The sequence below is a fragment of the Macaca mulatta genome, chromosome 4, assembly GCF_049350105.2.
Source record: "Macaca mulatta isolate MMU2019108-1 chromosome 4, T2T-MMU8v2.0, whole genome shotgun sequence".
NCBI classification, from domain to species: domain Eukaryota; kingdom Metazoa; phylum Chordata; class Mammalia; order Primates; family Cercopithecidae; genus Macaca; species Macaca mulatta.
The window spans coordinates 138158446-138184808 of record NC_133409.1 but is presented as its reverse complement, the minus strand read 5'-3'; the positions used below and the strand labels follow the sequence as shown (position 1 = coordinate 138184808).

General features: G+C 49.5%; 1 long non-coding RNA gene across 1 annotated transcript in view; it reads left to right on the top strand.

Moving 5' to 3' along the window:
• The window catches only part of LOC144340350 (uncharacterized), an 81905-nt gene extending 58947 nt beyond the window's left edge, over window positions 1–22958 (top strand). The window contains exons 2-3 of the long non-coding RNA XR_013416369.1: window positions 18354–18517; window positions 20001–22958. This is a non-coding gene — a long non-coding RNA (uncharacterized LOC144340350). The remainder of the gene's footprint in view (window positions 1–18353; window positions 18518–20000) is intronic.
• Window positions 22959–26363: the final 3405 nt, after the last annotated feature.

Sequence of the window (26363 nt, the reverse complement as noted above, 5' to 3'; positions counted from 1 at the left end):
GCTAAAACTGTGGTGAGACCAGTCCTTGAATCCCAAATCCAGGGCTTCGCCTGCTAGTGCTGAGGTCTTATTTAAGCAAGGGGAGACATGCCCTGGAGAAGACAGCCCCCTGCCCTGACAGAGCCCATACTCTAGGGTGGGAGGTGGGGGGTATCCTCAGGGCCAAGTCAAACTCCTATATGTTCCCTCAACATCCAGTGCGTTCCCCTGCATACAGCAGGTGCTAAATTATTGTGATAATCATGCTTTGGAGTTAGAACTGAAACGAGCTTACAACCTGAGATGCTCTGGACTCTGCTTGGGGTTTTAGTCTCCTCCTCCATAAGATGGGGATAGTAATGCTGAACTTCCTGGCCTGGCTGTGAATAGGAAAGGGGCATTGCGAATGGGAAAACAGCCTCGCTTTGACTCCAGGCTCGTGACAGTACCGCACAGTAGAAATTGTACTCCCCATTTTATGGGGGAGGAAACTGATAGTTGGGGAGTGAAATCCAGGTCTAGGGCCAAAGCTCATGCTCCTTCCACTGCACTCTGCTGCTTCCTATTACAGTCCCTGCACCCAGCATGGCGTTTTTCAGTTTTGTTTTTGTTTTAATTCTAAATGGCATTTTTCAGTTTTGTTTTTGTTTTAATTCTAAGTCCCCAAGTGAGACAGGGCAAGATGGAAATGAAGCCCACAGGACCCCTCCCCCCCAGCTGTGAATAGCTTGGGCCCTGAGAAGAATGGGCTGGGTGTGTGCTCTGGGCACGGAGATACCCCTTTCTGCCGGCATGTGGAGGTGACGTGGATTCCTCGGCGTTTCCTCTGTGTGGGGGTGGGCAGTGGTGGTTCATGGAGTCCCCTTTCCCCCAGGATGGATGCTGATTGTTTCTGAAGCCTTCACTGGGGTTCGCTTTCTGTGCCTGGCCACCCTTGGGTCTGAAGCCTATCTCCTCCGCAGAACAGGCATGTGGGTGCCCTGGCCACCCACAGCAGGGCTGTAGCCTTGGACAGACAGAAGTTCGGGAGTCAAGACGCTGGTTTGACCCCAAAGACAGCTGGCTTCTGTGGGGAGACCTTCTCTGGCCCCCAGGGGGAGTCAGCTCAACCTTAGCCAGGGAAGTGGCCCAAGGGCAGGCCCAAGCCTTGGGTCCCCTGATGTCTGCAGCTGCTCCCAGGACCACCCCATGAGATAGAGGCTACTGAGCCCCCAAGAGACCTGTGGGGCCGCGGCGGGGTGGTATTTTCTCAGCAGGATTTATGTGAATGTGCGTGTGTGTGAGTGAGTGTTTAACAAGGAGTGGGGCCTGCTCGACTTCTGAGCCTGGAATTTATACAGCCCCTCGTTGGCGGCTGCAGTTTATCTTGAGCAAAAGAATAATAAACTCAGTTGACAGAATGATGTATTCAAAGCACCTTCCCGTCACAGCGCACAGCCCTGCCCGCTGTTAGGATGTCTGGTGTGGTGGGGACCGTGTTATCGAGTGTTTAGCCCCCACGATTGTCAACAACGCATTGTTTGCAGGCTTGGGGCAAGGCAGAGATGGGCCGGGGCTGGAGTAAGAATGGAGAGGGGGGTGTCTGGCCACACGGACAAAAGGGCTGCTGCCCAGATGGGGTCAAAGAGGCGTCTGCCTTTGATGGAAGCCCAGGCTCCATCTGAGACCCAGCCCCCTCTGGCTCTCCTGAGTCTTCCTTTCCCTGCCTAGGAGAGAATGCTCTCTGTTCACCTCTGAGCTGGCCCTAGTCTAGTACCAGAGGTGAAGGCACACACTTGGGTGTCACTGCACTCCATAGTATGGGAAAACCTCTCCTACTCTTCATTTCTCGTGTTTTTCTTAGCCAAGTAAAGAAATTAGCATCAAACCTCAGCGTCAAAAAATATGCAGACTTGCTAAGCCTCGGAGAGAGTGAGGGAAAGCCGATAACCTGAGAACTTCATGAGAGAGCTCTAGCCCAGGTCCCTGTGCCTCTGCTGGGCAACCTTAGGCCTCAGAACCTTTTTCCCTCCCCACGTCGGAGGGCAGTCACAATGCTTATCTCTCTGCTTGATAAGCTACACTGTTGCCACACATTAAGGGCTTGTTATAAGGATGAAATAAAATGAGGATCAGGCAAACACTCTGAAACCTTGGAAGCTGGAGATAAATTCAAATGATGATTTTTTTTTTTTTTCAAAGCTCCCTTCAACTTCAGGCAGGAGTGCCTTGGCTTTGCCTCAGCCACTGTGCTTCTTCCTGAGCCTCCAGAATGGGGAAGTCCTGTCTCTTGTCTAACCTCAAGCTCTCTCATTTCAGTTCTAGTTGTTCCTTAAGAATGCTTCATGCATGTATTCCAGTTCTGATCCTCTCTCAGGATCTCCTCTTTTCCAGCTTAATGGTCCTTCTGGCTCACAGGCTGGGCCCTCCTGCCAACCCAGCTCCAGGAACCTCACTTCCCAGAGGAGCGAGTCTCTTCTACTCCTGTTCTAGAAAGCAAGGTGGCTCTCCTGGGCCCCACAGACAGAAGCCGCATGAGGCCTGCAGGGGCAGTGGCAGGGACAAGAAGGTGAAGAAAACCCCATGCACCAAGTACTGACCAAGCAGCCACTCCATCCCACGGTCAATTTGGGAACCCCATCTAATTCTCTTAATCGTCGGTATTATCCCTGTTTTACAGATTTGGAAACTGAGACTGGAGAAAATTCAGTCTCTTGCCCTCAGGCAGGTGGCAGAAGGATCTCAAGCCCAGAAGGTGTGGCTGGCTCCTGAGTTATACTTGACCCCTATTCTCAAAGAAAAGCAGGAAAAAACCCACCCTGAGGCTGTGGGGCTCTGAGTCAGACCGCTGGGCAGGTGGGGTCAAGGCCACTGGAAGAACCAAGGGGAGTCACGGATGTGGGAGGGTGTGGGAGTGAGGAGGAGTGTGGTGGGAGCAAAGGCCTAGAGGCTGCAGCAGCCACCAGGGCAGAAATTTGGAGAGGAGCTCAGATCTGAGCACAACACATGTGTTGGGCAACATGGGCTGCGGACAGTGATGCTGTAAGGCAGCCAGCGGTCTCCTTTGATCCCAGACAGGACTCAGCCATGTATTTATTCACTCACTCTTTCACTTGTTCATCCTTCACTCCATCCTTTATTTGCCCAGGGAGCCAAGCCCCATGTATTGAGTGACTACTGTATCCTGAGCTCTAGAGAGGGGTGAACCTGTCCTCATCTCTAGGTACTCTTGGTCCACTGAGGGGAACAGAGAAGTAAACAGACATCTGTAAACCACATGCTTCTGTGTTCATTGAGGCAACCAACATTTGAGAGCCCTCCATGAAAGGTGTCAGGACCAGGGAGATGAACAGGGCACACTCCTGCCTGTGGTGCACTCAGGCTGGTTGAGGACATGAAGAAAGAGTACAAATACTCCAGCTCCAATGCACAGACAGCTGTGAAAAATGGTGAGCAAGAAGCAGAAGGGGAGCACTGAGAGTCCCCAGAGAGAAATGATCGTGCCTTTGAATTTTCATTTATTCATTCGTTGATTCCACCATTCATCTGTTACTGAGCATCTTCTATGTGCTGGGCATTGCTGGAAACAGCATGACGGCCCATGGGGAGGCAGTGTTTCTGATGGGCAGACCACAGTTTGGCCCCTTTTGTGGAGACAAAGGCCAAGCTTGAGGTAGAGACTGCAGTTATGGGGGACAGGCAGCCTTCCCATTTGAAGGGGGCAGTGATTAGGAGCTGGAGAGCGTTTGGGGTGCAGCCTGGGGCAAGTAGAGGAAAACCAGGCCCTTTGGGAAGCTTGCCAGGGCCAGACCACACAAGGCAGGCAGAAGGAGGTCCACAAGGGCAAGGGAGGAGCTGGAACGGGAGGGCTGTGTCTCAGATATAGTAGGAAGACCAAGTCCAGTCCACAGACAAACTTGAGGGATCCCAGTGTCCCACTCATTAGAACAGGGAGCCTCATTGTCAGGACTTTCTGGAGCTTTGATTTGCACATGTCCTCCCGACCCTGGGGTAGATGTGTGTGCCTATTTGCATAAAGCGTGCTCCTACACAAATTCATCTCAGGCGTTGTGACTTCCATATTTGCTTTCTCTCTCTATAGCTGGCTGTCCCCATGCCTTCTGCTCCCACTTCTGGAAGGGAAGACAGGGCAGGGACCATGCCCAGCTGCAGAAAATCCCAGTGTTTCCCTGTGGCATTGCCTGATAAAGGCTGAACGTGGCTTTCATGAGAGCTAATCTGCCTGCTCAACCAGACTGTGCTGTGGCTAAAATTGCTATGAGCTCGATAGTCCCTGAAGCTTGAGCCATGTCTTGGATGCTGTTGCAGGGCCTAGGGGAGTGCCAGGCCAGAAGGAGAACTGCCTGTGGACTCTCAGTAGGAAAACAGCTAACGGGGTGATGAGTGAGTGTCGCCTGGAAGTCTGGGGGCCATTCCATGTGGGTCACATCGCCTGACCAGAGGGTTGGGTGCCTGGACAGGGCTGGGCTTGGGAGTCCTTCCAGGGCCTAGTTGCAGCTGCTGGGCCCACAAGCACCCACGCACACATACAAGTATGTAGGCAGAGTGGAAGTTTGACTTTTGCAGGTCTTGTACAGCCTGGAGTAGAGAAGAGAATTGGGAACTCTCAATGTTGTGTGACCCCAGGCAAGTCCCTTCACTGCCTTGTGCCTCAGTTTCCCTTTCTATACCATGAGGATGTTCCCAGTGTTGGTGTTTGCAAATGCCTGCAGACAATCTAAGTTCATCATCTGGTCCCCGGAGGAGATCCTTGTGGGAAGGCCACAGCCACTCTGCCACCCTGAGGCTCCCACTCCTCCTTCTCTGGAACCCTCTCACTTGCCTGTAGGTCATGGGAACGTCAATGGGCACCCAGAGAAGTGCCTGCTGCCAGTCATCACTCACTGATTATGTGACAGCAGAGGAGCCAAGAAGCTGCTGGAAATCGAGACACCCCCACCCCCATTCAGTCCCCACCATCTCTGTCTTCATGAGGTTTCCTGGGAGAAGCTCCCATGTCTGGGAATGGAAATGTCTCCACCTGAACGGGGACAAACAGGAGCTGGGGGCTGCATCTTAAGACTTCTTGTCCCATTAGTGCTGACCTCTGGAGACGGCTCCTGAACTGTGCCCACTCCCCCACCTCCTCACCACACACATGCTCTGGACCGTGCGAGGCTCAGCTTGTCACCGACAAGCTTAAATGAGGTGGCCTGAATGCCCCTTATCATAGACAGCTTATCTCCTGTGGTCACTCACCTGACAGACTCCAGAGAGCCACTCAGCGGGCCTCTCCCAGCCGCCTGCTTCTCAGCTCTGACTCTCCCTTGCCCTAAGGGAACACTGGATTCCAGTGACCCTCCTATTGGTCAGAGTTGGGCTGAGCACAGAGAATGGGGTAGAGTGTTCCTGTGAACTCGGAAGGCTCTGGGATGCCAGCTTTACCCACATGTTCTCACTCACCCCTCTGTAACACAGATTTTGCACCCCCGTCCTCCGCCCCCCACACTCCTATACCTCTGCTATCAAAGTGAAGAAATAGGCTAATATCTGTGGTACATTTATTTACCCACTCCCTGACACTGCAGCTCTCTTAGTCAGTGATGTGTCCTCCACTCAGGCTGGGGCTCCCTGAGGACTGTGTCTCCCTGCAGACTGGGGCTCCCTGAGGACAGGGCTGTGTCTCCCCTCAGGCTGGGGCTCCTTGAGGACGGGGCTGTGTCTCCCCTCAGGCTGGGGCTCCTTGAGGACAGGGCACTTTAAAGAAGAGAAATTGACAGGCTGACCCTTGAGGATCTTTGGGTCAATAAAACATTCTATAGACCCTCAGTGGTCAGCCTAGGATGATACTTTGATAATAGGTGGTTTTTTGTTTGTTTGCATGTGTGTGGTTATGTTTTGTTGTTTTATCGTGTTTTGTTTTGCTGCTGTAGCTTTTTTAAAATCTGAAGGTTTGGTTGTTCATAAAGATGGGAAGAAAAAGGAAAGGAAAGAAGGAGGAAGAAAGCAATATAAAGAAGGATGGAAGGAAGGAAGAGAGTGAGTGAGGGTTGGAGGAAGCAAAAGAAAGAAGAGAAACGGAAAGAGATAAAGAACGGTGAGGGAGAAAGCTCACAATCTGTTTTTCTTTTAAATCTCCTGCAGGGGAGTTTATTTGTTTTAAATCCTCTTATCTCCAACACTTGTTTCTCCACTGGTTGCCGTGTCTGTGGAGCGAGGCTGGTTTTTCTCTCAGCGACAACAGAATGCCAGGCTCCATAACCGGCCTGGGCGCAGGAGGAGGAAGGTTCACACTGACAGCCCTGGGGGCCTCTCCAGGCCCTTTCCCGTCCATCCTCTCCTCAGCGGCAGCTCTTACCTGGCCCCAGACCCTCATGGCCCAGAGCAGGGGACGCGGCTGTCCAGCTTGTGTGGTAGGCTCTGGCCAGCTCGGTCAGCTTCCAGCCTTCCTCTCCCCATGACCCCTCTCCTCAGGAGCCTGCCTGAAGCCCTGGTGGACATGGGCCCAGCCAGAGGCCTCCCAGCCTTCACCTCAGCTCCCACCACTTCTCCTCCTGTGTGGGGGCCTCCCCTGGGGCCACCTCTTCCCAGAGCTTCTCTTGATGCCCTGCTCCCCTGACTCACTTGTTCATGAGTCCATCTTTTCAACACATTTTCATGTCCCTGAGACATGCCAGGCATAAGAGATAAAGGGCCTAGGGACCTCAGTGTCCAGTGGAGGAAGCCAGATGTCAACAGTCAATTAAGCCCCTTTTCGGGCGTTCAGCTTACCCTGGTCTAACAATAATATCTAACACTGACTGCAGGGGTTACGATGTGCCAGGCACCATTCTAAGTGTTTCATGTGGAGTAACTTATTTCATTCTCCAAACAGCTCTAGCAGGTAGGGCTGTTACCTTCCCACCTTGCAGAGACTGGCACCTGGGCATGGAGCTGTTCATAACTTCTGAGGGTCAGACCTGAATACAAACCCAGACGGTCTGGGCCAGGGGCTGAACTCTTAAACCCAGTGCTGCTTACCTCACAGCCTAGCGACTGGGGTGTTTCTCTACACACCCTCAGGCCCACCCCCTGCCCCTTACCCCACCAGAGGGCCCTGAACAGTCTTGTTGCACACCAGCTCCCTGTCCGGGCGGAGCTGGCCATCTTGGAGAGAAGTGACTTGGATTCCCAGCCTGCCTGTCCCAGCACTCTTGAGCATGGCCTGATGCCTGTGGCCCTCTCTCTGTGGAGACTGGGCATCTCCCAGGCCAGACTGTCAGTCTCTGGCAGGCAGGGCCGGAAACCTCCTCAGCACCAGGCACTGAGTGAGTCCAGCACCCGACTCCTGGAGCTGGCAGCTCCCAGACCTGGAGGGAAGTGGGCACGGAGGGTTGGCAGAGGGGCCAGCGTTAGGGGAGGCTGGAGTAAGGGTTTGTCTGTAATGACCATGAACAGGAGAGAGCTGCCAACCCCCAAGGCCTCCCCAGCCTCCTCTGAGGCAATTTTTCTTCAGTCAAGCAAGTATCCTGCTGGTCAGTCTCAAGCCTCAGTTTCCTCAAGGCCCAGAGAGGCTAGTAAGAAACATCCCTTATCTCAGGGATTGTTTGGGGATTTGACCCTGATGGGCTTTGAAAGATCAAGTTATGCCCCTCCCTAGGGGTCCTGGGCAGCGCTCAGAAGTGCTGGGAGATGTCCAAGATTTGAGATGTAGGAAGCAGGAAGAAGTTGAATATACAGAAAGAAAGGAATTAGGGACAAATGTGGTGCATTTGCACACTCAGTGTATGTTGAGCACATATAGTGTCCCTGGCACCGTGCTGGCCCTGGGTGCACAATGTCAGGCATAGCATGGCCCCAGCCTTCCGAGAGCTCCCAAAGTTGGTTGTAGCCCATATGTCCTAAAATCCAAGTGGGGAAGGGGAATCTGGGGTGGAATGACATGTTCCCAGGTCAGCTCAGGTCACTGCAGAGGCAGGGCCAGATGACCAGGCCAGTGTCCCAGGCCTTAGGCCCCTGATGCCCTCATCTCCTGGCCCACAGTACCAGGACCACAGCATCTATCCCCTCTCCAAGCCTGAATAATAACCACAGATGTGAGGGCCAGCCCTGAAGTTAACCAGGGAGGGAGGCACCTCTCGGGAGGTAGTTCAGGCCTGACGTTTATGTCTGAGGCTGACAGGTCTGACCTGTGCCTTTCTGACTCCACTCAGCAGGAACCAGCACTGGTGAGATGAGTGCTCCTCGGGCACCAGGTCTGGTCTTCATTGTGTAGGGACCACGATTCAGGGTCTTATGGGGACAGAGGATGGAAGGAGCTTCACCATGGAGGCTCCTCACACCTCATGAGCCTCCCCTATTGGCCTCGAAGCCCTTCTGTAGCAAGTAGGAAAGAGAGAAACTTCCGGAGCCGATGTCAAAGCTGATGGCCTCCCCTGTCCTGGGGCCAAACAGCCTGAAGAGGAAGAGGCAGAGCTGGGAAAAGGTGGGACCAGCTAGGGTGAGACCTTCTCAGACCAAGATCGTCCTGTCTCTCTGGTTGCCAAGATCTAACAGGCCACCCCTGAGCCCAGGGCTCCCTCTAAGTCTTGCAGCCCTGCCCCTGGAGTGTGTGTGCATGTAAGTGCTTATATGCATTATGCATGAACATGTGCCTGCCCATTCACCCTCCCCCCCGTGTGTGTGTGTATGTGTGTGTGTGCATATGCCTGCGTAGGTTTGTGAATGTGGAGGCCCAGGAACTTGAGGACTTGGCCTCCTTTTCCTTCCAAAATCACAAAGCTTCTGGCCGGCCCCAAGCCTTGGTTTCCTCAAGGCCCAGAAACAGACCCAGCTGAGCTGCCTGTGGGCACTAGTGGCCCTAGTTTGGGAACCCATTGGCCTGAGGGCCCTTCTCCTGGGATCCGGATGACCTGGCACCAGCCAAGGGCTTCTCTGGGCCTTTCCTGTCATGGATGCAGGAAGGGATTCATGAGGCCAGAGCTGCCAAGCTGACCCCAAGATGATGCAGGTGAGCCCCTCAGCTGGTAATGCTGCCCATTCGACCCTGCCACCGCTGTGCCTCTGGAGGGAGGCCAGAGCCACCAAGTTTCCCTCAGTGGATGAAAGAGCCAAGTGTTGAGAGGAACTGCACCCCACTCCTCTCCGCAGAGGAGTCAGACTCCCTGACCCATGCAGCTTAGAGGGTGCACTGGAGTGAAGGAGGCAAAGGGAGTGGTGCTCTCTTCACAGCTTCTACCCATTTCGGAGTCACATTCATAGATCTCCTGCATCAAAGTCAACTGTGATGGTGGTGGTGGTAGTTGGGGATATAAAGAACGCAGGTGCCTGGGATTGCCCTTCACCCTCCCTGCTAGAAAGCCCGACTGAACTGGCCTGGGGCGAGTTAGAAAATCTGCATTTTAAACAAGGGTTGCAGGTGACTCAGAGTGGCACAAGCATAGCAAAGTACAATGTTTTAAGGAGATCTGATTTTGGAGACCTGGGTTTTAATCTCTGCTCAATTTTTTCCCATTCTTAAAATGAGGTTAATAATAGGACTTCATAGAGATAATGTCACAACATAGATACTCAGTGCATGGTAGAAACAATAACAGCAATAATAATGACAGCAGCTGGCCATTACCGAGCAGTGTCTGTGCCAAGCTTCTCTGTCATTATAGGACTTACATCCAGGAGGCCAGGCTGGGGTACTGAGTGCAGGGCCCCAGCTCTGCTGTCTCCTCTCTTGTAAATGGCAGACTGGAAGTTCCCCTCCTCTTGTTAGAGGAGCCCCACAGCTGCTCTTATTCACGTCAATCAGGAGTCCCAGAAGCCCCTGCTCTCCTGGGAGATGCTGCGCAGACCCCCTAGGAGCCAGACCTGGTTTTCTCCGGGCTAATTGGCTAATCATCTGCCACCTTGATAGCTGGAGATCTAGACATGACTAGTCCTGGGGCTGGGCCCTCACCCTGCCCATCTCCCTCGCCTGGCCGGCCCCAAGTCTTGCCAGTTCAGAGCCAGGAAGGATTAACATGCAGGCTGGATTTGCTCACCTCATTCCTTATCGAGGCCCTGTCCTCTGACACAGGAGGGCAGATGTTTTCTTTCTGCAGACAAAGAACCCTGGGAGCTCTGGACCGGAGGAGGGAGGAAGGTAGATGGCAGCAAGAGGAGAGAGGCAGGGAGGCTCTCCCTCCATCCTCATCTGCCTAGTCTCATCCATCCTCCTTCCCCAGGAAATGTGGCCATGGACTCAAACCATTTCAGCTCACCCTGGAGCCCCCTATGAGAGTGGGCCCCCAAACAGGAATGTTTTACAGACAGGAAACTTCAGTGAGGGCTGGTGGCTGACCCATCCAGTAAGTGAGATGGAGCCAGGCCTCAAACACAGGTCTCCATACACCATTTACACCTCATCTCCCACCAGTGGGGTGAAGGCAGAGAAAGAGCTTCCGGAGGGTCCTGGGCAGGGGTCCCACTGGCAGAGGAGTCAGAGAGCACAGGCTGTATTAGGTCCCATAGGGAAGAGGAGGCAAGAGGGGGACACAGGTGAGAAAGAGCTTGGCCCACTCAGGGAGTTGACTCTGATGAGGAGGGACGGTTTGGGCCACAGAGGACGTCAGAGACATAAGCACCAGGCCACAGAGGCCTTAGGAAAGATGAGAAAAGTGAAGCCTCAGCCCAGAGAAGAGAAGGTCAAATCACTTTACGAATTAAATGTTATTATATTTACAGTCTTGTGAGGTCAGTATTATTATTCCTACTTTACAGATGAGAACACTGAAGCCTATAATATCTCTGGAACCTGCCCAAGTACATGCAACTAGCAATGGGCAGAAGAGTGATCAGCCTGCCCCACACCCAGCCCATCCAGCCCTACCCCCAATCTGCTGCATGCAGGAGCCAACTAGGAATCCCGACTCACCCCAACCCCACCAGCCCTCACCTCCTACACTGCCCATGCCCATGCCAGGAGCTGTGCAACCCTACTCCCTCCAGGAAACTTCTTGACCAGCCCACCCTTATTGCCTCTGTCAGACTCCCAGAGCAGGCCTTGTGTGTGCCAATATGCAGGCTGCTGGGTCCTAGTCTACTTGAGTAGCTGCATGGGCTCTAGACTCACACAGCCCTAGCTTTGAAATCTAGCTCTCAGTTATGCATATTGGATCATCTGTGCCTCAGTTTCCTCATCTGTAAAATGGGACTAATAATGGCACTTACTTCAAAGTACAGTAAAGATTTAAAGAGATACTACAGGTGCAGGATTCACCCAGCAAGGAGTAAAGTGAGGTTTGGAAAAGGTGTGTGCCTTCCCCAGCATCACAGAGTGTATACTAGCAGCAGTTAGAACTGGTACTTTCTAGCTGAGAGATGAGGAAAGAGGCCCACATTAGAGGCTGCTCCAGGTCTCCAGACAGTGGTTCAGTGCTCCTGCTACTTGGTCATGAAATCACAAGGTCTTCATAGTTGTGAGTACTCAGAGCCAGGCCCTGGGAAGGCTGGAGAGTGACAGCTTCCAGACCAGACACTCAACTGCCCACTCTTCCAGCCCTCATGCTCCCTCTGGGGCTGCCTCCGCCTCACCACGGTGGTCTGTCTGGGGTGTGGGGCTGTTTGCAACAGGCGCCTATTGTCTGATGGCCTGAGTGCACCTGTAGTGCCTCATCCCAGCCTGGTGAGTCAGCTTTTGGCAGGCCATGGGGCAGCCACTCCACATCATCTTAAGCCTGAAAGAGGACCTTTCTTTTCATTTTTCTCCTCCTTCCTCTCTCTGCTCTCCATGAAGTGGTCATCTCCGCAGGGCAGCAGGGAATATCATTCTGTGCCAGGATTTCTTGAGTCTGCTTGGCCAGGAGACAGGGTGGGGCCTAGGAAACAAAGAGAGGGCAGCCTAGGTCTGGCCAAAGCCCTTGGGCTACTTTAGGGCAATGCTTGTGGCCTCAAGCTCCCCACTGTCAGTGGAGGTACATAAATCAGAACAAGTACGGCAACACTTTACTTATCAAGAGCCCACATACTTGACAACCTCTACCATCTGGACTCAGAGCTGAGATCAAAAGGCTATTGAGCAGACTAAGGGTACACCTGACAATTGTTTGACAAGTGTCTGACAATTAAATGTTAGAGCTTCACTCATCAATTTTTCCCCTACCTAAATCAGAGCCTATCTACTTCAACCTTATACAGTATTCTAGCAGGCTTGGTTATATAATTTGCATACATACTACAAGAATAAAAGGCTATTAAGGTTATTCATATTGACAGCAACAAGGCTGACAGCAAACAGGTGGCAAAGACACAATGATAAAAAGTAGATCCAAGAACTAAAAAATTAAAGCAATCTCAAGTTATTTGGGGTAGAAGCAAAGCAGATGACATACCCCAGTTCTTAGGGGAATCACTGTTTCACTTCCAGAAGGGGATATTCATAATGGGGCCCTGAGTCTTCAATGGAAAATTGAATTATGAGCAATTTCTGTTTAAGAAGATTTGAAAGTATATGATATATTTTTAATAGGACTTTCAAAGAACATGATTTTGTGTTTCTGTATGTTTTTGTCATTTAAAGAATTAAGCACATTAAGAGTTAATAATGGCAGACTAAGTGATTTAGACCAATGCTCCCACTGAGGACAACTAGAACAGCTGAACAAAATATTCTAAAAGTCCACTTGAAGGCATCAGAGAACTAATTGCTAGGCCATGACTAAGACCTAGACAGGTATGAGTGGCATTTAAGGCCATTTCCCTCCTGAGGGCGTGTGCTCTTTTAGGGGGGGTCAGTTGGGAGTCCAAGAAGCTGAACAACTCTTTTGACAGCATTGTGGGACTAAGAAGACATGGATTGAAGTTCCCAGCTTGCCAAGAGGTGGAACTTAATGAACTTCCTCTCTTTAAGCAGGGACCCCAAAAGGGCTACACCCTAGGAGTTATGGGTGAACCACTCACTCAATCCTTAAAACTGAAGTAGGAGATCCTGTATTATTACTGTCCTAGGCACCTGGCTGACACAAATGTGAATCCTCTCTGAATGAAGATAACCTCATTCTAGGCTTCAATTTATTTTTACAAATGATGGTATAAATACAATGTCCAACACATAATCAAAAATAACCATACACATAAGAAGTCAGATAACATACTATTAAAAACATCAGAAATAATAGACAATAGAAAGAGACCCATAGAGGCCACACGTATTAGAGTAATCAGCAAAGATTTAAAGAAACTGTGCTTACAATGGTCAAGGAGATTGTTGTGGTTACTGTTGCTGCATAACAAATTACTCCCCAGAACTTAATGGTGTAAACAACAATTTTGTTTTCTCATAATTTGGTGGGTCAGAAATTGAGGAAGGACTTGACTGGGCAGTTCTCACTCAGAGTCTCTCATGCAGTTGCTGTCAGATGTCAGCCAGGGCTAGATATCCAAGAGAGCTTCCTTATGTGTCTGGCAGTTGGTGCCAGTTGTTGGTTATGAGCTCAGCTAGTGTTGTTAACCAGAGCACCTATACATGACCTCTTTCGCATAGCAACCTCAGGGTAGTTGGATGCCTTACATGGCAGCTGGCTTCTCCCAGAGTGAGTATCCCAAAAGAGCCAGGCAGAAGATGAATGACTTTTTCTGACCTAGCCTCAGAAATCACACAACATCATTTCTTCTGAGTTCTGTTGGGCACAGGAAGTGACTAAAGCTTCAAGGGGAAAAAATTCAAAGGGAGGGATAAGAGACCCTGCTACCTCTCAGTAGGAATACTGAAAAATTTGGAGCCAAATTTTAAACCTTCCACAGAGGTAAAAGAACTAAGCTTCTATAGTTAAGAAAATTCCAGTAGATTGATGATCTTCTGAACAATGAGATGTTCTATACTCTATCCCAATGAACTGCCTATCACCCTTCTGCCCCAGGAAGATCTCACAAGTCTGGCTGAGCCAGGTTACATAAACAAACAGGTTACATAAACAACACAATGCTTTGCTGCTAGAGGTGGTCAAAATGCAGGTGGCACCCCAGCTCCACATCCACATTCACAATGACTCCCCAACCCTCACCTACCCTCACCACCCCAACCCCCCCACCGGCCGAGGTCTGTTTTCCCCACAGAAGTGGCAAGGAATCTCCTCAGAAAGCCCAAGAAAGCATGAAGTGACAGAATTAGAAATTATTTCAGGTGGCATATATCTGTACTTGGGCTTCCCAAACCTGGCTGATCCTTAGGACACCTGCTAAGATGGGAGATTCTCCAACTGGGAGAAGATACTTGCCACTTAAAAACCTGACAGCAATTAATATCTAAAATAGTGAAGCTCAAGGTTGAGCGCTGGAGCCAGAAAGAGAGAGAGAGACAGAGAGAGAGAGACAGACAGACAGAGAGAGAGAGAGAATAGTCAAGGAACTCCTGTTAATCATCAAGAAAAAGACAGGAAACTCAATAGAAAAAAAAATGGGCAAAAAATATGAATAGGCACATCATAAAAGAGGGAGGAAGTGCAGTGGCTGATGAAGAGATATGCTAATTCAACAGTCGTCAGAGAGATGCATGCTTCAAACAATAATATAGCTTCATGCCTAAGTGAATGGCACAAATTAGAAAGGTGGATCATGCTCAGTATAGGGAGATGGGACTCTTGTCTCCTGTAGGCGAGAGGATAAACTAGTACAGCCATTCTGAGAGCAATCTGTCTGTATTTAGTGAAACTAAATATGTGTATGGCCTGCATCCCAGAATCTCACGAATGGGTCTATAGCAGGGGAAAATGATCATGCAGGAATGAAAGAGGACTTGTACACGATGCTTGTGGCAGCAAAATTTGGGGTACTAGGAAGTTGGAGGCAACATAAATGTTCATCCCTGGAGGAGGAGATAAGCAAGGTGGGTGGCTTCTTTCCAAGTGCCAGTTAGAAACAGGCCAGATGTACAGACATAGATCTTAATAGCAGTGTTGAATGAAAAAAGTGAGAAACAGAAGGAGAATTACAGCATAGTACCATTTATATAAATTATAAAACATGCAGAAAACACCACCACCCGGCATACAAAGAAGATGCATATTTCAAGACCTATATCTAACACACAGAATGAAGGTCTAGGTCTGGTTGGAAGGCAGGAAGGATGAGAGTGGAAATGTAGCTGAAGGAGAAAAAATACAATGAAAAGTAACAGATAAAAGGGGCTTTGAGTAGACTACTGATAGGATGCTGGGAATCAATGAGTATAATCGAATCAATTATCTATATCTGAGGTAAAAATAAATAAGTAAAGTAGATTTCTAGACTTTGACTACAGAGATTCAGTTTCAATAAGCCTGTAGTGAGCCCAAGAATGTGGGTCCCAGTGATTGCCAATGCTCACTCCAACATCCTAGATAGATGACCACGGTGGCTACCTGAAAACATCTGGTGATGGACAGCCCATTCCTATACTAGTGGGCTGTTCTAATTATTGATAGGACTTCCTAAGGCAAAGATTTACCCCTCTGTACCTTCCAAACCATTGATCCAAGTTCTGTTCTTTGGAGCAAATAAAATAATCAGCTTCCTCCTGCTTCCGCATGCCAGTCCTTTAGTAACCAGAGAGAGTTGGCATATTCCTCTCCCATCCCACAGTAACAGGCATCTTGTCCAAACTCAATGGCTCTCCGTTCCTCCAGAATCGCCAAGCCCACCAAGGTTCTCTCCTCTACCCTGCTTCCACCCCAGCCAAGCTGTCCCCCAGGTCTGTTCTAATTGCCAATGTTTCTCCTCAAACATGGCCCCTCCGAGAGACCCCACACTCCGAATACAGCCTGACCAGCTCAGAGTAGAGCAGAACATACACCTCCTCCTGCCAGTGTTCCCGTGGGTATAACCTCACATTACAGTCAGTTTGGTGGTTTGTTGTTGTTGTTGTTGTTTTGGTTTTTTTTTAAATTAGCTCTCAGTGAGTTTATGATCGGCCAAACTTCCAGGTCTTTTTCACTAGAATTGCTACGAGGCCTGCTTTATCCATTTACACACACACACACACACACACACAAATATATATATATGGCACAAAAAAAATACACAAAAGATATACATACAATACAAAGCAAGACCCCAGTCAGCCACTTTTCAGATACACTTTTCTTGTGTGTCTGTCTGGAGATGATCTGTACATATACAAACAGAGACAAACATTCCTAATCATACAAAGAGCTACATAGTCTACACTATCAGTGTGCACTGTCAGGCACCTTGCTTTTTCACTTAACCAGGTATCTTGGGGAATTTTCCTCATCAGTACATAATTCCTTGGCTCATTCTCTGTATCAGCTCTACAGCCTTCCATTGTGTGGATCTACCTAAAGTATTCAACAAGTCCCCTACTGGTGGACATTTTGATTGTTTCTAGACCTTTGCAGCATTTAAGGCAATGTTGCCAGGACTGCTTTCGCACATAAATCAGCATTTCTGTAGGATCAATCCCCATGTGCCTTTTGACTTGATTTTTTCTCTCCTTAGAGCTGGACTTGTCACTTATGCCTACTGTTGATCTCTCTTATTGGTTTTATCCATTGTTCCAGGCACTGTCAGGCTAATTTTGAATCCTCATAGTGCTGTCCAGCCTGTTCCTCTCAGCTGTGGGTCATCTGCAAACAGAGGGAAGGGAGCTTCTCAGGCCTCCGTTCAAGCAATTGATAAAAATGTTGAGGGGGATGAGGCCGGAGATGAGGCCAAGGACAAGGGCCTTGAAACAAGCCCTAGAGAATTCCAGGTGTCCATTCATCATTTGTCACCATGGTTGAGTCCCTGCTGTTATCATGGGAGCTGGCCTCACTAGAATATCCTAACAGGCCTGTATTACCCTCTTGGCCAAAACCCAACATTCTCACCTCCAGCAGTCCAGCATCCCAGTGAGAAGAGCTGAGGCTGGTTAGCATGGCATTGTTTGCTTCCAGTAGAACCAGCTGCAGGGTCTGGAGAGGAAATCCCTGGCCTTTGTGGTCAACAGAGCTGGGGGCCTGTTCTGCGCAGTTCTAGCGATGTGGTTTGGGGCAAATTACTTAACCTCCAAAAGCCTCAGGTTCCTCACTTGCCAACTATGGTAACAAAACCCATCTCTCCATGTTTTAAGTATATATGAAATTACATGTAAGCAGCAGAGTTCTACTATTTATCTGTCTGTCCATCTGTCTTCTTTATCTATGAATTCACATAATAATCAACTCTCAAGTATTCACAGGGGATTGACTTCAAGCTCAGAAGTCTGTCATTTCCTAAATAGAGTCTTCACGCTTTTATACATTATAACATGCTCAGCCCAGCTTTGGCTTTCTGCCCTCCGTCTGTAGCTGAGGTTTCTGTGCTTATGAGCAGGAGGTCTTTCAGCACTGGAAATGAAAGTCCCTCCAGCCCCAGACTTACGCCCCACGAAGGGGGCTTGCTCAATCCTAACATCTCTTGTCTTTTCTGGTACTCACCTATTGGATTCACTCTTCTCTGCTGTTGGCTTGTCCCCACTGTGGGGGAGAAGTTGGGGCTATTTTTTGCTCCAACAGAGCTCAAAGAAAGAATGCAATTTGAGGTCTTCATCCCTGAGATCTCAGCTCCTTCCTCCAGGATGAGCCATGCACTGGTATTTGGCCTAAAGTCCATTTTGCCAGATTTTGAACACGGACTTTCAAAATGGAGGGCTTTTTAGCGCCCTGCACTCACCGCCTTCTACTTGGCCAAGATGGGCCAGGAAGGGCTCCATTTCAAAGCCTGGTGTCTCTCCGGGTTCTCCAAGCCTTCCAAAGTGTAAAGCCATGGGATCCTTTCTTTCCCATGGAACTGCTTCCCAGCACACCACTTTCCTGGAGTCCAGGATGCCCATCATCCTCAGGCCCACCTCCTTGTGCTCACTGCTGAGCCTTCTCAATGATAAGGCTACTGTCATTGCCAGCCAATGTGGATGTGGGCAAGGACCCCATTCAACTCGGCCTCGTTTATTCAACAGTCAATTATTATGGGCATGTTCTGGGCCAGACCCTCCACTAGGCTCTGGGAATGCAAAGCAGCCTCCGACCCAGCTCTGGAGAAGATGCACGAAGGCTTCATGAAGGCTTTGCCAGGAGGGGCTGTGAGTCAGGCAGCTGCACGAGCCCAGGCTGCAGGGCGGGCCACTTCTGTGAGTTTTCTCTCTGCCAGTTTCATGACCTCCATCAGGTCTCTGGCTCCCATCCTGCCAGCTCTGGGTTCTGAGATGAGTGGAGCCTTTGTCTGATGGGTAGACTCAGCCTGAGCCCCTAGAGGCACCATGTCTTTTCTTGAATGTTTAAACGGGAGGGGCACGGGAGTAGGAGACGTTAGGGAGAGCCAGGGCACAACCCCAGGTCTGTGTTCTCCCAGCCCAGGTTCTTTCTGTTCCCCAAGCTCTCTGCCCCGGTCTCACTCCCCTACTCCTCACCTATGTCTATCTCACTGTTTTCTAGAAAGAAGAGGCAGTAGGAAGAACAGGGATCTATATCAAGCCCTGTTGCTGAGTGGACTCAGCTCATCAGTCTTGCCCACCCAGGCTTGTCTCCATGTTTAGGAGTCCAACCCGTGCATGAATGATTAGAAGTCGAGAGGAAGGCGAGTTGTGGCCATGTGAGAGGTACGGTTCCTGGCATTCCACGTTCAGAAGAAGAAAGTGGGCATCATCCTGCTGTTGGGTTCCAACACAGGCCCTTGAAGGCAAGGGGTGGCATGGGCATGCAGATGCAAAGGGAGAGGAGAATGCAGCAGGTGAATTGGGAGAAGGCCCTGTTTGCAGAGCACTTTTCAGTTTTCCTGCAACATGCTGTCTTACCTGCCATGAGCTAGGCAGGCAGGGCAGCCACTCTGCTAGCCCGGGAAGGGCAAGTGAGGCCTGGAATGGTCCGGGTTCATAGCAAGCAGTACCAGCTCTCCAGCAACCTCTCCCAGGGCAGACATGGGCTCTGGAAGTCTCGAAGTCTTCCTCTGTACATGTGGGTCCCCACATCTGTTCTCTGCAGGCAGGAGACACATTCTCAGCCTGAGAGGGGAGCTGGGCCTATTCCTGCTTATAGCACCTCTCTCTGGCGGGCCCAGCTGGCCCAGAGGTGAAGGGTGAGCAGGCAGGCGGCTTCGGCAGTCCAGAGGAGCAGCAGCACACCCTGGGGGCGGCCCGAGCCCTGACAGCCAACTCTGCTGTCCTTGTAGTGCAGCCAGGGACAGGAGGGGGCTGCTCAGGGTCCTGCTCTGAAGGATGGGGCTGGAGTTTGACATACTCAGCTCGGGTCTCACAGGAGATAGGGGTGCCCTGGGATGAACCCCTCTGCTTGGCTGCTCCAGGGAGGCCAAGCAGCGGCTGGAAGAGTCAGTTCTGGACCAGAGCCCTGACAGAGCTACCACCCCCACCTAGGGGAGAGCACCTGGAAGGGCCCCTCAGAGAGAAGTCCCTTGATCTCTCGGGGCCCCCATTCCCTCAAGCAGCTCATGGAAGCCTCTAAGGGCTAAATGAGACCATGCAGATGGCGTGGTTAGGACAGTCTGGCACAAGGGCAATATTTGTGAGTGTGAGTTGCCGCTACTGTGGTGGCGTCATTAGTAATATTCCTCTAGTCTAGGCCACTCCCTACCCCTGCCTGAAGCAGCTCTTGTCTGATGCCAACTGAGATTAGGGTCATTTGGGTGAGGGCCACAAGGCCAGACTGTGTGTGGGGTGGGGATATGGGGCAACTCCCCACGAAGAGGCAGCCCCTTCTGATGGGGCTCAGGGAAGAAAGAGAAGGCCTCAGACAAGATGCTGGATTTCAGGAGGTGGGAATCCTGGCTCCCAGCTCAGCCTCTGAAGGTTCTGGGTGTCTGAGATGAGTGTGTGTTGCAGGAGTGAGAGTCATGGGGCTTTGGCCACCCAGAAGCCAGCAGAGGCACCCTGTAGGGGGCCTCCAAGTGGGAAAAGAGCAGGCTTAGGCAATGCATTGTCAGCCACACCACCTCAAAGGCCTTGTCTCTCAGAGTTTATTGCCTTTGGCTTTTTAAATACTCCAGCCTGGTCCCTGGTGCTAAAGAGAATTAAAGGACAGCACCTGTGTCCATCATTCATTCATTCATTCACTCCTTCCTTCTTTCAGTGCCTGTAAGACGTAGGATCAACAAGACACATGCCTGCCCTCAGGCTGCGGTGGACACTCCCTTGAACAGGCCCGCACCTCTCCCCATAAGACCGCTGTGAGATGGCACCAGAATCTGGTGAGAGATCCCCACGGGGCAGATCCATGGACCAAGCTGTCCCTGTAAGTCAGGAAGGGACTTCCAGTGCCAATCTTGGGAGTTCTGGGCTCATCTTTATTAAACAGGTGGCATTTCCATCCTCTCCCATTATCCATCAGGAAAATGGAAGTTTCCTCTGCCTTCTCTGTGTCCACATTTGTGGACATTGTCAAAGTTCTGACAATGGCCTACCACCAGCCCCTACAAAATCTAGTCTGTCCCACCTCTCTGATCTGACCTCCCACTACTCTCCCTCTCATTCATTCCACACTGGTCTGCTTGCTGTTCCTCAAATAAATAGCTCTGCTTCCACCCCAGGGCCTTTGCGCGTGCTGCTCCCTCTACAGGGCACGCTCTACTCCAGTCGTGCACATGGCTCCCTGTTTCAAGTCTTCATTCAAATGTTACCCTCTCAGGGTGGCCTACCTTGACCTCCCTATTTAAAACTGCATCACACCCTACACCCCTCACTCCTGTCCCCTGTCCCTTTATCTTTCTCCAGTGCACTTACCACCCTCTAAAATTGTGTCTAATGTTTGTCACCCTCCACTTGAATGCTAGCTCCATGAAGTTAGGGACCTTTGTCAATTTTGCTCACTGCTGTTCTAGTGCCTAGAACAGGGTCTGGCACATAGAAAGTTTTCGATAAATATGCCGAATAGGAAAGGGAGGCAATACTCAGAATCTACAAATCCCAAGGAGATTTCAGCATGGTCTCCATGGGGGTGGCAAGTGGCCAGGAAGTCTTGCTGGGGCGTGACCTGACCTACAGCCAGGGGCACATGAGCGGAAGGGTTGCAAGGCAGGGTGCTGAGGGAAGAGCCAAGGGTCATGCCCCTTGTTCCCTTAGTGCCACCTCATTCTGGCTTCAGCTTGATGTGTCTGTTAGGAAAGGGAAGTTACCCTAACTGGGCACCTACTATGTGCCAGGCACATTTCATGTGCTTCCCCTTTACAGCAGCCTACGAAGCAGTAGATGAAGAAATCAAGACCCAGAGAGGTTACTTAACTTGCCTAGAGTCACAAAGCTAGTAAGGAAGGGAGGAGAACTCACACCTAGGTCTGATTCTTTGCATTACTGCCTCCCCTGGGGATGGTGAGAAGGACTCCATAGGCTCAGCTGGAAGAATTAAGAACTTACGATTCTGCAGAGCGGTCTCCATGGGGACAGCATGGGTTGGTGGGGTGGGCTGAAGCAGCCTCGGCTCCCATATATGCTGTTAGGCACTTCAGCTCCAACCATGGGGAGAATCTAGGCCCTTCAGCTCCTGTCATGGGGTGAATCCCCTACCCTGGGTGAGCGGTGGGAGTTTCTCTCAAGGCCATCTCAGGGGTCAGGGACAGCTTGACTCAGCTCCTGCTGGCTGGCAGCTCCCTCTGCTGGACCCAGCCCCAAGGACGAGCTCAGACACAGGGACGCCTCCGTCTGTCTGCACTTGGGCTCTGGCAGCCCCTCCACATTGCATGTGGTCAGTCACATGCAGGGCACCTGCCAGGTCCTCAACGTGTCAAGGGACAGGATCTTCCAGAGGACCTAATCTGGGTGACCTAAGAATCTTACATGGGGAAGAGAATAAGAAGGTGCTTTGACCACAGCCACTACCATCCTCGGCCCAGACACAACCGCTGCATCTGCAGACAGGGGCTGGGTCTCCTCATGGGGCAGGGAGCTAGCTCCCTATAAGCAGGGGCTGACTCTCCCATCATACTGGAAACTCCCTGAGGGCAAGCGCTCTGTCTTTCTCCTGGGAGCTCCTGGTTTGTCCCCCTGCTCACCTGTGATAGGAGCCCAGCTTAGCCCCCTAGGCTGGGCCAGCCCCCAAGGCATCCTGGGACACTTTCTCAGCAGTGTGGCCACTCCCAACCCCCAGACACCTGTCTCCGCCACTCTCCCCACTCCCTAGACTCCTCCTCCCTGCTGTCAGAGCAGAGCTGACACTGGGTAGTGCTGCTAAGTGCCACCCTGACCTCAGCAGCCCTGGAGGCAGTGCAGTGAGTGGCCTAAAGAGCTGTGCCAGGGATGGGACGTGACTGCCCCCCTGAACTCAGCTGCAGGCTTGGCCATGAGGAAAACAATACCTTAGGGAGGCGGAGTGACCAGTGACATCAGCGTACGTGACTGTCAGCCCAGCTCTCCCCTCTGCCCTCCGCCCTCCCCCTCCCCACAGTGCCTGCTGAGCACACTGACCTTCAGCTCACAGGCCTCTCTATGTGCCCGCTCCAAGGACAGGGGCAGTACCCGAGGGGAGGGGGCTGCTCTCTGACTCCTTGTCTTCTAAGTAAGTGCTCAGGGGGTAGAGGAGAGCACAGGCCCCAGCCCTCTCCAGCCTGGGCTTCTGAGTCAGGAGCCAGCTTCTTACTGGGTGACCCTCCCCGCCCCCTCCCCGGCAGCCCTGCCCTGAGGAAATTGATCATTCTCTTGGCTCTGCGAGACCTTCCTTCCGAGTGTCTGGCAGGCTTCTGGTGACTTGAAGCCAGTGTAGAGGGCAACTGGCTTCCCACCCCAAGCCTGCTGATGGAACTGCCAGGCATGCATCCCTAGGGCCAGAGTCCCTGCCCGGATGGGCAGTGCTGGCTGTCCCAGGGAAGCAAGTTCAACTACCTTGGATGACCACCATTTGCCCCCGAGATGGCCTCTGCAAAAGCCTGTCTAAGTGCCCCCCCAGACCCCACCCAAGAGTGCCAGGTCCAGAGCTCAGCATTCTATTATAGCTTCCAGCTTGGGTAAGACCAGTCAGAGACACCAAAAACTAGACCCACAGTTGCCAAATTTGTTCCCTTGTGCACTTTTGTCAGTAAATATATCATTGTGCATCTCAGTATAGGTGTATTTCTTTATTTTAAAATTATGTATGTTAAGGCCAACATTGCAGGTAGGCTGAAGTGTAATACTAGTTGGGGCAAGCAAAAATCATCAGAGCAGCAAGACATTCAACAGGGACATCCAGGAGCAAGAAAGCCATAGTGAGCCTTGATGAGCTCCCACATACCCCTGACAGTGTGGAAGGTTGTGTGCTCACTGGGGAAGACTGAAAGGGCTTGGCTATCTACTCATCCCTGGCTGAGCATATAGAGAGTTAAATTCAGGGGAGACCTGTGAACCCCCTGAAGTTTGAATGTGTTCCCCAACCCACACACAGATTCATTGGCAGAGGGTAGAAGCCTTATGAGATCAAGGTATTTAAGCATAATCTACCTCTGACCAATCATTGGCTGCACACTAAGTTATGCTGACCCAGGGGCAATTCCTAGGAAGCCAGGCTGAAAAATTAAAACAAAAATTAAAAGCAAAACAAAACTGAGCAGAGCTATATCAGCAGCCTCACACTGTGAGGAAGACAGATTCCATAGAATCAGCCCAGGCAAATTCCTAGACAACCAATCAACCAACAAAAAACTCAGCAACAACAATGGGGGTGGTGGTGGTGGTGCTGGTAGTGAATCAGCATTCAGAACTGCTAGTGCATTATCAAAAATGTCTGGTTTTCAGCAAGAAACTGTAAGACATGCAAATAAACAGGAACGTGTAATCCATTCAGAGGGAAAAAGCAGTCAAGAGAAACTGTCTTTGAGGTGTCCAGATGTTGCATTTGACAAAGACTTCAAAGAAGTTATTATAAATGTGTTAAAATGACAGAAGCCATGTACAAAGAATTAAGGAAATACTCCCATCAAATGATTCATCAAATAGAAAATATCAATAAAGAGGTAGAAATTATATATATCTTTGAAAAGAACTGGAAATCCTGGAATTGAAAAGTATAATAACTGCCATGAAAAATTTACAGCAGGGGTCTAACAGCAATTTTGAACTGGAAAAATAAAGAATCAGCAAACCTAAAGATAGATCAATTGAGATTATCCAATCTGAAAAACAGAAAGTAAAAAAGAATAAGGAAAAATGAACAGGGCCTCAGAGATCTGTGGAGCATCATCAAACATATCACTACACACCTCATGGGCGTTTCGGAAGGAGAGAAAAGGGCAGAAAAAATACGTGAGGAAATAGTGGCCAAAAAGCTTCCAAATTTGATGAAAGACACTACACACGCAAACAAAGTCTAAATAGGACAAATACAAAAAGATCCATAGACAAACACCACAGTAACTCTGTTGAAAGACAGAGATAGGGAAAATCTTGAAAGCAGCAAGAGAAAAAGGATGCATTACGTAGAAGGGAACTACAATATAATTAACAGCTGATTTCAGATCAGAAGTAATGGAGGCCAGAAGGAGGTGGGATGGCATATTCAAAGTGCTGAAAAGAAGACAAAAACTGCCAACCATGTAGTCATATCTAACACAAGTATTCCTTTAAAATGAAACTGAAATAAAGACATTCCCAGGTAAACAAAGGGTGAGAATTTGTTGTTGGCATGCATGCCTACAAGAAGTACTAAAGGAAGTCCTTCGGGCTGAAAGGAAATGACACCAGACAGTGACATGAATCCACTTGAAGGAGTAAAGAACACAGAAAAAGGTAATTACATAGGTAAATGTAAGACATTATAAATATATTTTTCTTTTATTTATCTAAAAGACAATTGCATAAAATACTAATTATAAAATTACAGTTGACCCTTGAACAACACAGGTTAGAACTGCACAGGTCCATTTATACATTGATTTTTTTCAGTAAACATATTGGTAAATGTTTTGGAGATTTTGTAACAATTTGAAAAAACCTGCAGACAAACTGTGTAGCCTGTTAATATCAAAAAAATAAGAAAAAGGTAGGTATGTCATTAATGCATAAAATGTGTAGATACTAGTCATTTTATCATTTACTACCATAAAATATACACAAATCTAATATAAAAAGTTAATAATTTATCAAAATGTACACACACAAACACAGATTGTAAATGATACTATTCATAGTTGAGAGAAATGTAAACATAAAAATACAGCATTAAATTATAACTGCATAAAATTAGCTGTAGTATATACTGTACCGCTATAATAATTTCGTAGCTACCTCTTGTTGCTATTGTGGTGAACTCAAGTGTTGTATGGCTTAAAATACCATATGATGCTAATGATCTCTGCATGAGCAGTTCATCTCTCCAGTAAATTGCATATCACAGTAAAGAGTGATCTCTTGCGGTTCTCACGTATCTTTCATTGTATTTAGTGCAATAGTGTAAACCTTGAATAACACCATGCCACTAGTGATGCTGGAAGTGCTCCCAAGAAGCAGAGGAAAGTCATTACATTACAAGAAGAAGTTGAATTGCTTGATCTGTACTGTAGACTGAGGTCTGCAGCTGTGGTTACCTACCATTTCAAGAAAAATGAATCTACTGTAAGGACCACTGTAAAAAAAAAAAAAAAAAAAAGGAAAGGAAATTTGTGAAGCCATCACTGCAGCTACGCCAGTAGGCACAAAACCTTGCACTTTTTGTAAAATATCTTTTTATCAGCTTTTATGGTGAGTGCAGGATTGCTATAAGAAAAGTATACCTAATATTCGAGAAGAAGTGAAGTTATATGACAACTTAAAGCAAAAGGAAGGTAAAGAATCTAAAGCTGGAGAATTTAATGCCAGCAAAGGATGGTTTAATAATTTTAAAAAGAGGTTTGGCTTGAAAAATGTTAAGATAACAGAAGCAGCTTCTGCCAACCAAGAGGCAGCAGACAAGTTCCCAGAATTAAGAAAATCATTGAGGAGAAAGGATATCTGCCTGAACAGGTTTTTAATGCAGAGAAAAGTGACCTATTCTTGAGGAGGATGGGATAAACTCCACAAAGAGCAGTTATTAATAAGAAACAGAAGTGAGCACCAGGACTTATGGCAGGAAAAGATAGGCAAATGCTACTGTTTTGTGCAAATGCAGTTTGGTTTATAATCAGGACTGCCTTTATCCATAAAGTTGCTAACCCCTGAGCCTCAAAGGGAAAAGGTAAACACCAGCTGCAGTCTTTTGGTTGTACAACAAGAAGGCCTGAATTGGCCCAGCAGCAGGGGTTCCCACCTCTAATCCCAACACTTTGGGAGGCCAAGGCAGGATCCCTTGAGGCCAGGAATTCAAGATCAGCCTGGGCAACGTGGCGAGACCCTGCCTTTACAAAAAGAAAGGAAAGAAAGAAAGAAAGAAAGAAAGAAAGAAAGAAAGAAAGAAAGAAAGAAAGAAAGAAAGAGAGAGAGAGAGAGAGAGAGAGAGAGGGAGGGAGGGAGGGAGGGAGGGAGGGAGGGAGGAAGGAAAGGAAGGAAGGAAGGAAGG